This window comes from Biomphalaria glabrata, chromosome 3 (assembly GCF_947242115.1).
Source record: "Biomphalaria glabrata chromosome 3, xgBioGlab47.1, whole genome shotgun sequence".
Classification (NCBI taxonomy): domain Eukaryota; kingdom Metazoa; phylum Mollusca; class Gastropoda; family Planorbidae; genus Biomphalaria; species Biomphalaria glabrata.
The window spans coordinates 28,517,197-28,531,288 of record NC_074713.1 but is presented as its reverse complement, the minus strand read 5'-3'; positions in this window follow the sequence as shown (position 1 = coordinate 28,531,288).

Here is a 14,092-nt window from a genome sequence, read left to right as displayed (position 1 = left end):
AAAGTCTTACTTAACACGAAGATGATCTTACGATGAACACAGACGTAGGCCTAGATGCGTTATTGGTACCTCAATTTACATTTCAAAATAGTATAGGCAAGAACTGCCTTATTAATACAAAGCTTATATCAACTCACTCTGTCTGTCTGTCTGTCTGGTAAAAACTTTGTGCACATTATTTCTCCCACAACCAATCTCGGAAAAAAAAAGCTGAAATTTTGCATACTTCTTTCACATGCCAACACACGATAAATCAGTGTTGACCAAACTATGTTCAGAAGATGTTCCATGAACTATTGGAGTAATTAACTAGCAGGCAACCACGTGAAGTAATGTCTCTAAACAATAAGAAAAGTGCTCCGTTAAATATTTAGAATGTGCGAAATGTTCCGTTAGAGAAAAAAAACTTTGGGAAACACTGAGATAAAAAAAAACTATGGGTAATTAATTATTTTGTTTGGTATCTCGAACAAGGGAAAGAAATTTTACTCTACTGATAAGATGGTATAAGTTGAATGAGTCCCCTTTATTGTTTGTAGAAAAAAAAATACTATAAATACCATTTCCATAAGCAGCTCCCTGACCCAGTATTTACTGTATTGGTTTGAGGAGTCTGGGGAAGCCTTACCTCTCAATTTCAATTTCAGGACGCTCGCTTATTTTTATATAAATACATTTAAAAAGCGATCACCCAGATATCCCTTTCTTTCTCCCCCAACCTTTCCCAACTGGACCAGACTAGTGATAGGATCATAGTGCATTGAGAAAGTGATAGGATCATAGTGCATTGAGAAAGTGATAGGATCATAGTGCATTGAGAAAGTGATAGTATCATAGTGCATTGAGAAAGTGATAGGATCATAGTGCATTGAGAAAGTGATATGATCATAGTGCATTGAGAAAGTGATAGGATCATAGTGCATTGAGAAAGTGATAGGATCATAGTGCATTGAGAAAGCTAAAAGCATGAAATTCGCTAAACAAAATTAATTAGTAAAGATATTGCTAATCGCACAGATTTATAATTGTTAGCCTTCATCTATTACAAATTGAATGACATGACTGATCCTAACTAATTGCTACAAGTATACTTTAAAGTTATTTTTATTTAATTATTTATTTATTTTGTTTTCTTGTTTATTAGAGTGAATTTGACATGCGACATTCTGTTTTTACTAGGATGTATATATACTTCACTCTGATTGCAACAAAAACACTTCAATATCAGCCCCCCCCCCCCCTCCCGACCCATTTTATTTTACATGCGCTCTTTTTAGTTCGAGAAAATGGCGCTTTGACACCAGGAGAAATATTTTCTGATGTTCAGAATTGAGGACAATATTTGGCGCTTGGGCTCCGTTGGTGGAGCTTACAGCCCGCAGACCACTTTGCTGTATGGAGAAGGTGCTTTCTGTAAAACGTTTTTCTAGTTGACAGTGTTTATACAATATTTGCGAAAGACTATCAATATTCATTTATTACGTCGATTTGGATTCTAAATATAGTTTAAATATTAATGCGAAAAAAAAAAAATCTTTTATTTTTTTTTTTTTTTCCATTACATTCATCTCCAAGTTACAAGCTGGCTAACTTAGGCACAAAGTTTGAGAAGCACTGCTATATAAGGCATCACCTTCCATTCCAAAAATTAAAGACTAGTGCAGTATTTCGCATTACCACGCAAACCCGGTTGCGACCTACATATTTTGATATATCTAACGCAGACAAAGCTGTTGTACACCGGGGGGGGGGTGAGTATTTACAATTTCTTTTCGTCGTCTGCCCTTGTCTTCGTCAAGGGCGCTTCTTTGGGTCTCAATACAAAATTGTTATTTATAAAACATTTGTCATATCTCGATATAAGCCAATATACAAGTTCTTAGTCTCTATCAGGTGTCGACCTTTGGCTGTGTGTCTCCCTTCGATAGTTAATCGGAGTATACCATTCAGCCCTTCATTTCTAACGAATACAATACCCAAATCAACTTAAGTGTATGTGCCACGTTTGTCTAAGGGACAAAATGGTTCAGGCTGTTAATACTATAGGCAGAGAGACAGCTAATCTTGTCACACTATCAGAAATCAAAGTCAAAGGCGGGACCACATGTGCATCCCTTACAACCTCGCTTCTGCACTCCTCCCTAATTGTCATTATTATGATTATGTTGTAAACTGTTCTTGAGGTTCTCACACTAGACTTGCTGAGAGAGAGAGAGAGAGAGTGATGAATGGGATGTTGTAGGTGAGACTGCCTCCCCTTACCTTCCTGCTTGTCATTCATTGGGCCTCAGATTGGGCGCTTGGACTCCCGGCCGCCTCTCGCATTGAGCCCCTAATTAAGATCTGAGGATCGTTTTTTTTGAGAGGACTCCCGGGCGACCCTCGTTCAATTCCTAATTAAAACTAATGTTAGTTTAAGAAGAAGGAAAAAAAGGGGAAAGAAATAAGAGAGAGCCAATCGTCTGCTACGTCCGTGCCGGCGGCGGGTTGTAATTGGCGGGAAACTGACGCTGGCTTTTACAGAACGACTGAAGGGGCTCTTGACGATGAGTTGGGGCGTAAGGTTAAAAGTTCCAAGGCGCCCCCCCCCCCCTTCATCTCGTATTCTAAACCATCTACTGATTTCTTTCTTTGAAACAAAATGTTTTCTGTCATTTTGGATGGTGGGGGTAGAGGGGTTCATTCCAGAGATTCTGTCTCCATCTCTCAAATCAAATGACCTTGATGACATTGATTGTTGTTCACGTGTGAGTAAGCACACAATGCGCTCTACACTTCAAGGGTCAGTGGAGTTTTGTCCGGGTGCCGCATTCGAGTCTCTTGTGGGTCTTTTAAGTTGTTCACGTCAGCCGATACCTTAGATAGGTTGGATTCTGTACTCCTAGTCTCTCTCTCTCTCTCTCTCTCTCTTCACGTCAGCCGATACCTTAGATAGGTTGGATTCTGTACTCCTGGTCTTTCTCTCTCTCTCTCTCTCTCTCTCTCTCTCTTATTTTCTTTTTCACTGTTTCGTTTTATATTTCCTCTTATTAGCTTGCAAACTTTTCATGGTTAGAAACTGGAACGTGGAACGGGTATTTCGAAAAAGATTTTCTAGAAATTTGTCAGTTTATGTATTCTAGAGAAAAATAAATGTAGAACTTATTGGCCACGAAATGAAAACTCTTTATATGGCTTTGACAGACCAGTTTTGACCTACGTTCTAAATCAACTGTTACGTGTGACATTATAATTTTTCAAAACACAATTATCTTAAAATTAAATTCGGCTATTTTGAATACGATTTCCGCGGGTATTCCCGCACTTGACTCGAATGTTTCTCAGTGAAGCATTGAATCAATAACTAGAGGAGACGTCCATGGACATTTTGTGTACCGTCGTGTGTAGGAAGGAACTGGACTGGTATAGTCAAACTTGGTTGGGTAAGCTCACTGAAAGGACTTCTTGCAATATTGAAATGAAAGAAAATAAATATCTGCATCAGCTTTAAAAAGAAGATAATGATTATTTTTATGTTATGTTCATCTCTCTCTCTCTCTCTCTGTCTCTTTCTGTCTGTCTCTGTCTGTCTCTCTTTGTCTCTCTGTCTCTTTCTGCCTATCGCTCTGTCTCTTTCTGCCTGTCTCTTTCTCTCTGTCTCTTTCTGTCTCTCCCTGTCTGTCTGTCTCTCTCTGTCTCTCTGTGTCTGTCTCTCTGCCTATCGCTCTGTCTCTTTCTGCCTGTCTCTTTCTCTCTGTCTCTCTCTGTCTCTTTCTGTCTCTCCCTGTCTGTCTGTCTCTCTCTGTCTCTCTGTGTCTTTCTCTTTGTCCCTCTCTCTGTCTTTCTCTCTGTCTCTCGCTGTCTCTCTCTCTGTCTTTCTCTGTCTGTCTCTGTCTTTCTCCCTGTCTCTCTCTATCTCTCGCTCTCTCTGTCTGCCTCTGTCCTTCTGCCTCTCTCTCAGTCTCTCCTTCTTTCTCTGTCTCTCTCTCTTTCTGTCTCTCGTTCTCTGTCTCTCTCTCTCTCTTTGTCTCTTTTTGTGTTTCTGTCTCTCTCTCTCTCTTTCTCTCTCTGTGTCTCTCTATTACCCTCTCTCTTTCTATTTCTGAATCGATTAAACCCCTTTTCTCCTGTTTAACTTTCCCATATAAATCCTCATTCTTCCAGTTATCAACGTCTCTGTTGGAAAAAATGTCAATATTTTAAATAATTTCCGAACCGGGGGTTTCGGGTTCGAATCCTGGTGAAGTCTGTGATTATACTTTCGGGATCTTTAGGGAGCCTCTGAGTACACCCAGCTCTAATATGTACCTGACATTAGTTGGTCGTTGTGCTGGCCACATGAAACCATCGTTAATCATGGGTCATAGAAACAGTTGACCTTTCATCATCTGCCCCATTGATCACTATTTCTGAAACGGGAACTTTCTTGACCAAACAATTTTCATGATTTTTCTTTTTAAGTCTTCTCAATGTTCAAGTAACGTAGAATAAGTCAAATAAATGTCCTTTTATTTTTCATTGCCCAATCACGTGACACAAACTAAACAAACCTATTAGAGAAACTACTCAGCGACATTTGATAGTCTTCACAAATGTTTAGGACAATGAAGAGAGAAAAAAAAACTTTCTTTGGTGAGGGGGCGGGAGGAGCACGGCTACTTGTGAAAGTGTTGGAGCGATTGATCAACACTTCAAATTATGAAAATACACATTTCAAAAGGCCACGCCTACTTGGACCTTCTTTTGCCTTGAAGTTGTCTTCCCTCTCTGGGGGTAATTTCAACCTCACTTCTCCCGGAGACGCCCATGCTCGCTCAATTTGTCCACATTTCTCTTTTCCATCCTCTGACTTTGACCTTTTTTTTTTTCATGTCCGACTTTTTGGGCAAAGAAAAAAAACTGTGAAAATTTAATGAGCTTTTGGAGCGCTTTGGCGAGCAACGATTAAAGGCCTTTAGAGAATTAACGGATGAACCCCCCGTTTCAAAAGCTTAACAAAAACATTCATTGTGGGGACAGTGCGAGCCCCCCGCTAGTCTCCGCCCGTGGGTCGGGGCGGCCCGACGCAGCGGGAGAAAGAATACAAGCGAATATCTCGTTCTGTGCAATGACTTTCTCGCTATACCGCTTCCTCCTTGTCGTCAGAGTAGTCGGTCTTGGCCTGAGGGCTTACAACTGGGGTCTCCTTTAATGCTGGGGTCAGATTCATTCAACTTGGGGTCACCAGATTCCTCCGAGTCTGTCCTGACATTCTCTCTCTATCACAACAATGGACGAGGGAGGAGCAAGAGAAGGAAAAAAAAAAGCTCCTTGCCCAAAAACATACATGAATTTTTTGTTAGAGATTTGTTAATGCGATAAAAAATGCACGAGAAAAGGGGGGGGGGGGTGTAGGGGCGGGGAAGAAGTCAGGGGTAATGATGGGGATAAAGATACACAAGCGTGCGCGCATATTCAAGTGAAGTGCATTGCTGTGGTGTGGTAAGGAGTCAATATGTCATAGGGTCAGGTACACAATTCTTAAAGAGTTAGATTTTAAGTACGCACATATTTCTACGCTGCACAAGTAAATACAATTTTACAAAGTTTAGGTCAATATGTCGTCGTATTCTCTTAAAGTATGATTGTCTTTCAATAAATAATCATTAATCTCTACACATACTTGAAATAAACAATATACATGAAGTATTCATTGTTTTTATGAAGAAGTAGCCAGCAGCCACACAAGACAGATCAGTGTTCACTATAAACCTATGCTTTGCTCATTGTTGTCTTCTTTTTTATGTGTAGCCGAAGAAGGCCTATAGGCCTCAATGACCGTTGTTTTTACACTGGTGTATCAAGGTTTCCTACTATCAGTATGTTTTTTATATTATTTTTTACATCTGATACCCCTGCAGCAGTTAATCTGTATAGACTACTGCCTCATGATTATAAAGATCTGTGTTTATCTTACTTTGTTATCGTAAACTTGATTTTACATTAAATTTCACTTAGCACTATGTAACTTCTACAGTTTCAGGCTTTCATTTTGTAAAAACTTTTTACATTGTTTGTTTTTATGTTTGTAGTTAATTTTTTTCCCTATAGTGACCAGTAATAATACACGCAGTAATACATACAATAATACATGAAGTACATGTTGTACTATATTTCAAGATAACAAGGTTACAAAGACAGTTTGTGTGGAAACACAAACTCAAAATCGGCCCCAGAAGTGGTCCACCCACGCAGGCTTCTATATTTTCAGAAAGAACATCCGAATGAAATTATATCAAAGACAAATGAGACATAAGAATGGAGAAAGAAGGTTGACAGATCTTGTGTAGTGCCCCAACGGTCCAGCAAATCAAAGGATAGGTGAAAGTGAATGCAAATTTAGATGTGAACCTGGCCTTACTGGTTCCCCTTTCAGACCTTGTGGTCTATAGGGCAGATGATGTAAAGTTCATCTGTTTTTGTGGCCTACGGTTAACGAGAGTGTCATGTAGCCAGTACAACGACCAACCGCCTTTATTTTTTCCCCAACTAATGTCAGGTACCCATTAGAGCTGGGTGGACTCAGAGGCGTTTAACGATTCCAAAGTTGAAAATCTCAGTCTTCACCAGGATTCAAACCCGGGACCACCGGTTCGGAAGCCAAGTGCTTTACCGCTCAGCTACCGCGCCTCCACTGGTCTAACTTGGAAGTGTTATAATTGATGAAATTGTTTTGAAAAGGCTGAATCTCTTATTGGAATCCTCAAAATACCAAATGACTATGAGTGCAGTGAAAATTAGATTTTTCTCTTTCAGAAAAAAAAAAAAAGTAGCCGTTGCATTAGAACTTTGAATGGTCTAAAATTTTGTGATGTCGGATTTTCAATATCTTTTCTAGTTTACGAGATCTAAACGGGACGGACGGACAGATGGACAGACGGACAGACATTTTACACAAAACTAATAGCGTCTTTTCCCCTTTCGGGGGCCGCTAATAATTATGCATTTTTCTTTAACCTCTTAAATTTCACTAATTCGCAAGCACCTTTACTGTTCATGTTTCCCTCTTTCGTCGACAATATAGACGCATAATGACACACGTTGTCACTTGCCACCAAGTCACGACAGCAAATTTGAATTAGATAATCAAACTAAGCTAGAAAACTCACCTGGAAATCAGTGTCATTGTTATCTCACTGCCGTGAATAAAACACTTCTTATAGACTTTGTTCTTCCAAATGCAAAAAAATGGACAGTGGAGAGTGTAGACTATATAACTTTATTATGCGACAACTAGTCTGTATGACAATTTTGTGTGTGTGTGCGGGGGTGTGTGAAACGTTTTAAGAGAAACAGAGGTGACCTCGTTCACCCTTTCAAGACCAGCTCAAGCGCCAGCTTGCTTTGGCATAGAAAAGAGCAGGAGACAGCAGGCGAGACAAGCAGCTAGAACTAGGTAACCAAGTGAATAGAGCAGGAGGCAGCAGGCGAAAGAAGCAGCTAGAACTAGGTGACAATGTGAATAGAGCAGGAGGCAGCAGGCGAAAGAAGCAGCTAGAACTAGGTAACCATGTGAATAGAGCAGGAAGCATCAGGCGAAAGAAGCAGCTAGAACTAGGTAACCATGTGAATAGAGCAGGAGGCATCAGGCGAAAGAAGCAGCTAGAACTACGTAACCATGTGAATAGAGCAGGAAGCATCAGGCGAAAGAAGCAGCTACGTAACCATGTGAACTTATGCACACCTTATCTTATCTTTTATGATACAGACGTTACTTCAAAAAAGAAGATGATTACATCCTTTAGTCATGCATATGCAACTTGAGATCCATGGACGAGCCTTGTTATTCATATTAACTACTTTAAAAGTCAACGATGTGGGAACGAACTTTTCATTCTGCCCTCCCAACTCACTTTCCACTTACCACGACCCGGGAAGACCACCATTTTCAGGGGTCAACAGCAAATAATTTTAACAGTGAGGAAAAAAAAAGGTAATATAAAGTTCAACATAATGGAACACACAACATTTAGACTTTTTCAAAATTAATCATTGTGTTTACGAAACTAACTTTTACTTTTAACAAGGTTACAAAGAAAGTTTGTGTGGAAACACAAACTCAAAATCGGCCCCCGAAGTGGTCCACCCAGGCAGGTATAAAAGGCAGGCTTAAATATTTTAAGAAAGAATATCAGAATGAAATTCTATGAAAGGCAATTGACAGAGAAAAATGGAGAAAGAATGTTGACAGATCTTGTGTGGTGCTCCAACAGTCCAGCAGAACAAAGGATAAATGAAAGTGAATGTGAGGTTTGATGTGAACCTGACCTAAATGATTATCTAATTGATCTAAATGTTTTGTAATTGTCAATCTCTTATTTAAGCCTCATTCCGTAAAAAAAAATATTCCTTTAGTTCAGTGTCTTGTGAACATAGTGTTATCATGTAAATATGAAATATTACTAATTACTTGTTACTATTAATAGTGAATAATTTTTTAAATGGTGTATTGTTATGAAAAGACTGCTTTTTTTGCATGGTTGATTAAAAAAATTAAATTGATCGCTTTCAGGAAAGAAAAAAAGTAACTGTTGCATTAGAACTTTGAAAAAGATCTAAAATTTCATGATGTCTGATTTTAATTTTTTTTTCTAGTTTACAAGATCTAAACGGGACGGACGGACAGACCACACAGACTAATAGCGTTTATTCCCCTTTACTGGGCCGCTCAAAATTGCGCCTATGGTAATAGTTTCTTTTGATATTTCATCTCATATTTACCATCTGTCTCCTTCCCTTATTTCCACTCCTTTCTCTTCGTCAATCTCTCTCTCTCTCTCTCTCTCTCTCTCTCTCTCTCTCTCACACACACACACTCCCTCCATTCCATGTATCTCACTCTTACTCTTGCTTTTTTTTTTTTGTCTCAATTTCGTCTTAATGGTTTCTATTTCAGCATCTCTTCCTTAATTTTAGTTTAAAATTTATTTTTTTTTAAATTGGAACATAAGTATATATAAAAAAATAGTGTTTTTTTGTAAAAAAAAAAAAAAAATAGGTGCCAGTACTCAGTGATTAGGTGCCGGTTCTCAGTAGTTGATTGCCTAACTTTTAACTACTAAAAATTAATAATATACTTTAAAATACAAGAAAAGTAATAATTTTTTTTCAAATAGGTGCCGGTACGCCGTACCGGTGCGTACCGTCACATAAAAAGCCCTGTATATATATAAAATATGTATATATATATATATATATATATATATATATATATATATGTGCATGTGTGTATATATATCTATATATAACTATTGTTTTTATTTTCTTCTTAGACTCGTGATCTCATATAGCTCAGGTGCTTCTATGTGTGTGTATGTGTGTGTGTGCTGTGCGGCTCATATTGGCCAGATCAACGCAATAGCTGAGCAGGCTGAGGCCAACAGTTGCACAAACAAGAAAAACTCCGACAAATGTGCATCGGGTTTAATTGGCAGTATAAAAACACGGATCCACTTGGCCAGATTGAGCAGCAGATAGACGGTGTAACACGATTTCTTGCCTCTGTGTTTTCACACACAACAAAAGCAAAGGGAAGAAGGTGGGGGAGGGATGGGTGGGGGGGGGGGGGGAACGAGTGTTTAAAAAAAATGGAAATCAAGAAAGAATGAAATGTACGTAGGAAGTGAATGTCTTATAATTCATTATTATTATTATTATTATTTTAATAATAATGGTTATTATTATGAATAAATTTTCATTCTCTGGTACTGCCAGTGTCGAGCCTTATTACTATAGTCCCCTTACAAGTTTCGATATAGAAATGTTTCTGATGATTTTCTGTTACATACATACATACATAGAGTTGTATTATTGGTATGTCTTGGATGAATGAAATGATTTCACAAATCTATTTTTTGTAACTTAAAATCTATTTGACGTTTTGTTTAGACAATTTTAAAATCCGGCCAACTGAAGTGAAATTAAATATGAGGTGCCTATTACTCCCACGTAGTGACGGAACATGTTGTCTGACACGTCACTTCATGGATCAATGGACAATAATGGTAAAAGTGTCGCCACTTATCATATTTTTTAATTTACACGTCTGACTCTATGTCACAGAAATCTAGGGCGTCACAAACGCCTTTTTGATTATTTCCCACTTTTTTGTCCATTTTTCTGCCATCCTTAGTATTTCGATCAGAATGATGTACGTGAAATCACGCCCCTTTGATTGGATTACAGCGTTTCTCTGTCTTTATCCTGGTTCTGTTCTCCGTAGGAAGCTTTAGGCTAGACCTTGACGGCCTGTGACGTGACCAGAGTTCACGTTGGAACAACGTCTGGAGATGTGGAGGGCATACTAAGGTCAAATAAAGCTTCATTTTCTTTAAAATTCTAAGCTTTAATTTTGTGCTTAAAAAAAATAATTACTAGACTTAAGGGTTTGTAACAAACAATTCAGAAAACAGGATGACAGAACTGGGCGAAACATTAAAATGCATACATGCCAGAGTTAGTGAAAGTGCTCAATACAATAATGTTAATAATGCCTGTCAATCAAGACGCTTACTCGTAGCCACGAGCTTTGATTAAGACCATGACATTTGCTTATGGCCCTGCTCTTGAAAGCTGCACCGTGTCTGTCAATGGTCTTGTCCATTACAGACAAAATACTGACACATCAAATATAAGATTTTTTTTTCTTTGAAAAAAAAAAAAGAAAAAATGCTGGAGGGCTTACCAAACATAAAGAATAAAAAACTCACAAAAAAAGACGCTTAGATTATCCGAAAGCCTCAAATCTCAATTCTCACTTCTAAGTCCGGCCCTGAAAACACTTGTCTTTCAATGCATATCATGTTCAACACATGCCACGCGTTTAATTATATATTTTACTTTGTTAAGCCAACACGAGATCCGGTTCCAAAGACAACTCCGACATGACGTTTCAAGACGTCAGACGCACTTGCCGTGTGATGTCAAAATTCTCCCTGCACGGAAGAATCGAGTCCATGCCTAATATGTTTTCTTTCTTCCTTACGCATAGTAAATCGAATCAGAGTTTTTAAAGTAATGTTTACATTTGTTAAGGTATTTAAAACTACTTATAAAGAACACAAAGATGAGGTTCTGTTACTGGAACACCATTTGTCTTACTGCTTCTTGTAAGTTGATGAACTATTTGATTTTGTCCTCGTCTTGAAAGAGTGCTACTAATGAAATCGTCCTATGTTCTATTGCCCTGGAATCGACTTTTCACAGCTTAAAAGGTATTTGTCCTTAAAATTATAACTCTTAAAAAAAAAACGCAACCCAACTTACAAAGAGAGAACGACATATTGTGAGATTTAGCGAGATTGTAAGATTATAAATATTATAAGATATGTTGGAAGATAATGTTAAAAGTTTATCCTCATTTTTTGTTTAAATGTTGAGTTCAGAGATTTACTTCATCGCATGACAGACTGACATCTTCAAACGTATAGGGTGGCTTCCGGACTACGCTTGAGAAGAGTGAGAAAGAAATCTTTCAAATACTTACCTCCATGCCTTAAATGTTGACCTTAATAACGATGGTGTCGGGTGGTAGTCTTGCAGCGTCCCAAGATGCACGCAGAGTAGCAGGACACTAAATAGGCGTATCCACAGGTTGGGTCAGTGACTTGAACTTAGATGAATTAGGTTTCATTGTGGCTTCGTTGGGTTACCCTCTTAGCTTGCTCCACTTTTTTTTTTGTTTAACAAAGCTTATATCAACTCGATCTGTCTGTCTGTGGGGAATCTTGTACGCATGTTATTCTCCCACTTCCCATTCTCGGATCAAGTTGAAACTTTGCACAATTATTGACTGTCAATGCAATATATGAATCAATCTAAAAAAATAATAATTAATCATTCAATTACTTCATTATTTTTGTTTTATTTAGAAAATGTACTAAGTTTGTGTAGAGAATGAGGTTGTTCGCTAAACAACGTGAACACTAGAACCTTCTCATTGGATACTTGAGTGGCAACAACTTCGGTCTCCTCCCTGTAGGCTAGAGTTCAAAGTCAGACTTGAGCAATCTCCTTTTTTTTTTAAAATTGTTTTTGAAAAGGCAGTACGGCAGAACTTCTCCCAGATACGCATTCCCTCCCCACCCAAAATAGGGCCGGCCTTAGGCATAGGGAAACTAGGCAGCCGCTTAGGGCTTCCGATTGGTGAGAGCCTTGCACGGGACTTAAAGAATTTTTTTAGAGAAAAAAATTGCGAAACATGAATCAAATGTCAAACAAAGCAGAACTCTGAGTCTCTGTGCAGTCTACCAGTCTATCACCTCGTCTCTACTGTAATTAAGATTCAAGGGTTATTGACGTATGTTGAGATCTACTTGTAAGACTACGTATGTTGAGATCTACTTGTAAGACTACGTATGTTGAGATCTACTTGTAAGACTACGTATGTTGAGATCTACTTGTAAGACTACGTATGTTGAGATCTACTTGTAAGACTACGTATGTTGAGATCTACTTGTAAGACTACGTATGTTGAGATCTACTTGTAAGACTACGTATGTTGAGATCTACTTGTAAGACTACGTATGTTGATTTGCACGTGACGCCCATTCGTGCTATCGGTGCTTTACGACTTAAACTGATTTGTTGATTTAGATTGTTAGGTGTCTCCGCGCTGTGTCTTGTGTAGCTACGTTTAAAAAGAGGTAGCACTTCAATAACGAAATAACAAACTGTAGTCGGAAGTAGTCGACACTGATTAAACAAAAGGTTTAATATGTAGCGAATGGAACAACCGAATGTTGTATTATCTAAAGATCTACTTCAGAAAGTCAAGCCGACCTTACTGCCAAAAGACTTCTGTGTTTACGTTTATCCAAATAATTTTTTTTTTAATAATCAACCCTGAGAAGAAATTAGGAACCTGTGACCCTTAGGCAGTTTGCAGCACATGGGGCCACACCCTGGCAGAGCCTACGACGCCGCTGATCATAAACTGTATCGTGTCTTTATTGTCAAAGATTTATAGATTTAAGGATAAGTCTCATGTCTTTATTGTCAAAGATTTATAGATTGAAGGATAAGTCTCATGTCTTTATTGTCAAAGATTTATAGATTGAAGGATAAGTCTTTGATTTTGAGCTAAATGTTACAGGAGCTTGTTCTAAATAAAACGTACCTAACAATGATAATTAACGTTCTCTTCTCTCTCTCTCTCTCTCCTCTCTCTTCTAACCCCCCTCTCTCTCTTTTAAAAGCTAAAAGGATGTGGGGTGGGTCAAAGGGAAAAAACAAATCTCCAAGCTAACGTCACAGCACGTTGATGACGTCAGTGGATGTCGCCAGCCTACTTGTCCCCCCCCCCCCCACCTCTCTCTCTCTCTCTCTCACACAGACATTGAAATGTGGTTGATACGACGTGAAATATCAAGACAATGGCGTTACTATTGAGATAAGATAAACTTTATTTTTTTCTACATACAAGTGACATTGATGTCAGTGACATGACAGCTTTCTTACTTCTCCGAAAGGAGATTAACCGCTATTAGATTTGCGTGGTCTGTTCCGTTTAAATCTCGTAAACTATAAAAGATATTGAAACTTCGACATCAAGATATTTTAGACATGTCAAAGTTTTGATGCAATGGCTACCTTTTTTCTTTTCTGAAAGCGAAAAATTTAATTTTAAAATCCAATATCCAAGTTTTTACCATTTTTACAACTATTTAATATTAATAGTAAAAAACACGGGAGACACAGCAACAGTGGTTCTAACTATACAATGTACACCCGGGGCATTATTGGTAATGGTATTATTGCCCCCCCCCCCCACTATTTCCCATGAACATCACATAGAAATATAGGCTGCGTGTAGCGCCCCCCTGAGGGAGACGCCCGGGGCATGGTGCCCCCTCCTCTTCACTACACCTCTGCACAGCAGATACATTTCTGTCAATGTAGGGACTCGAACTCGGGCCCACTAGTAGCCAAGCCATGACGTCACATATTTAATTGACAGTTTATTTATTATCGATTTGTAAATTAATAGTATTAGATCTGGCGTCCAAACTGAATCTCCTTCACTGAAATCGATTCCCATAACAGATGAAAGGGAATGAGTTCATTGAAATTAAGA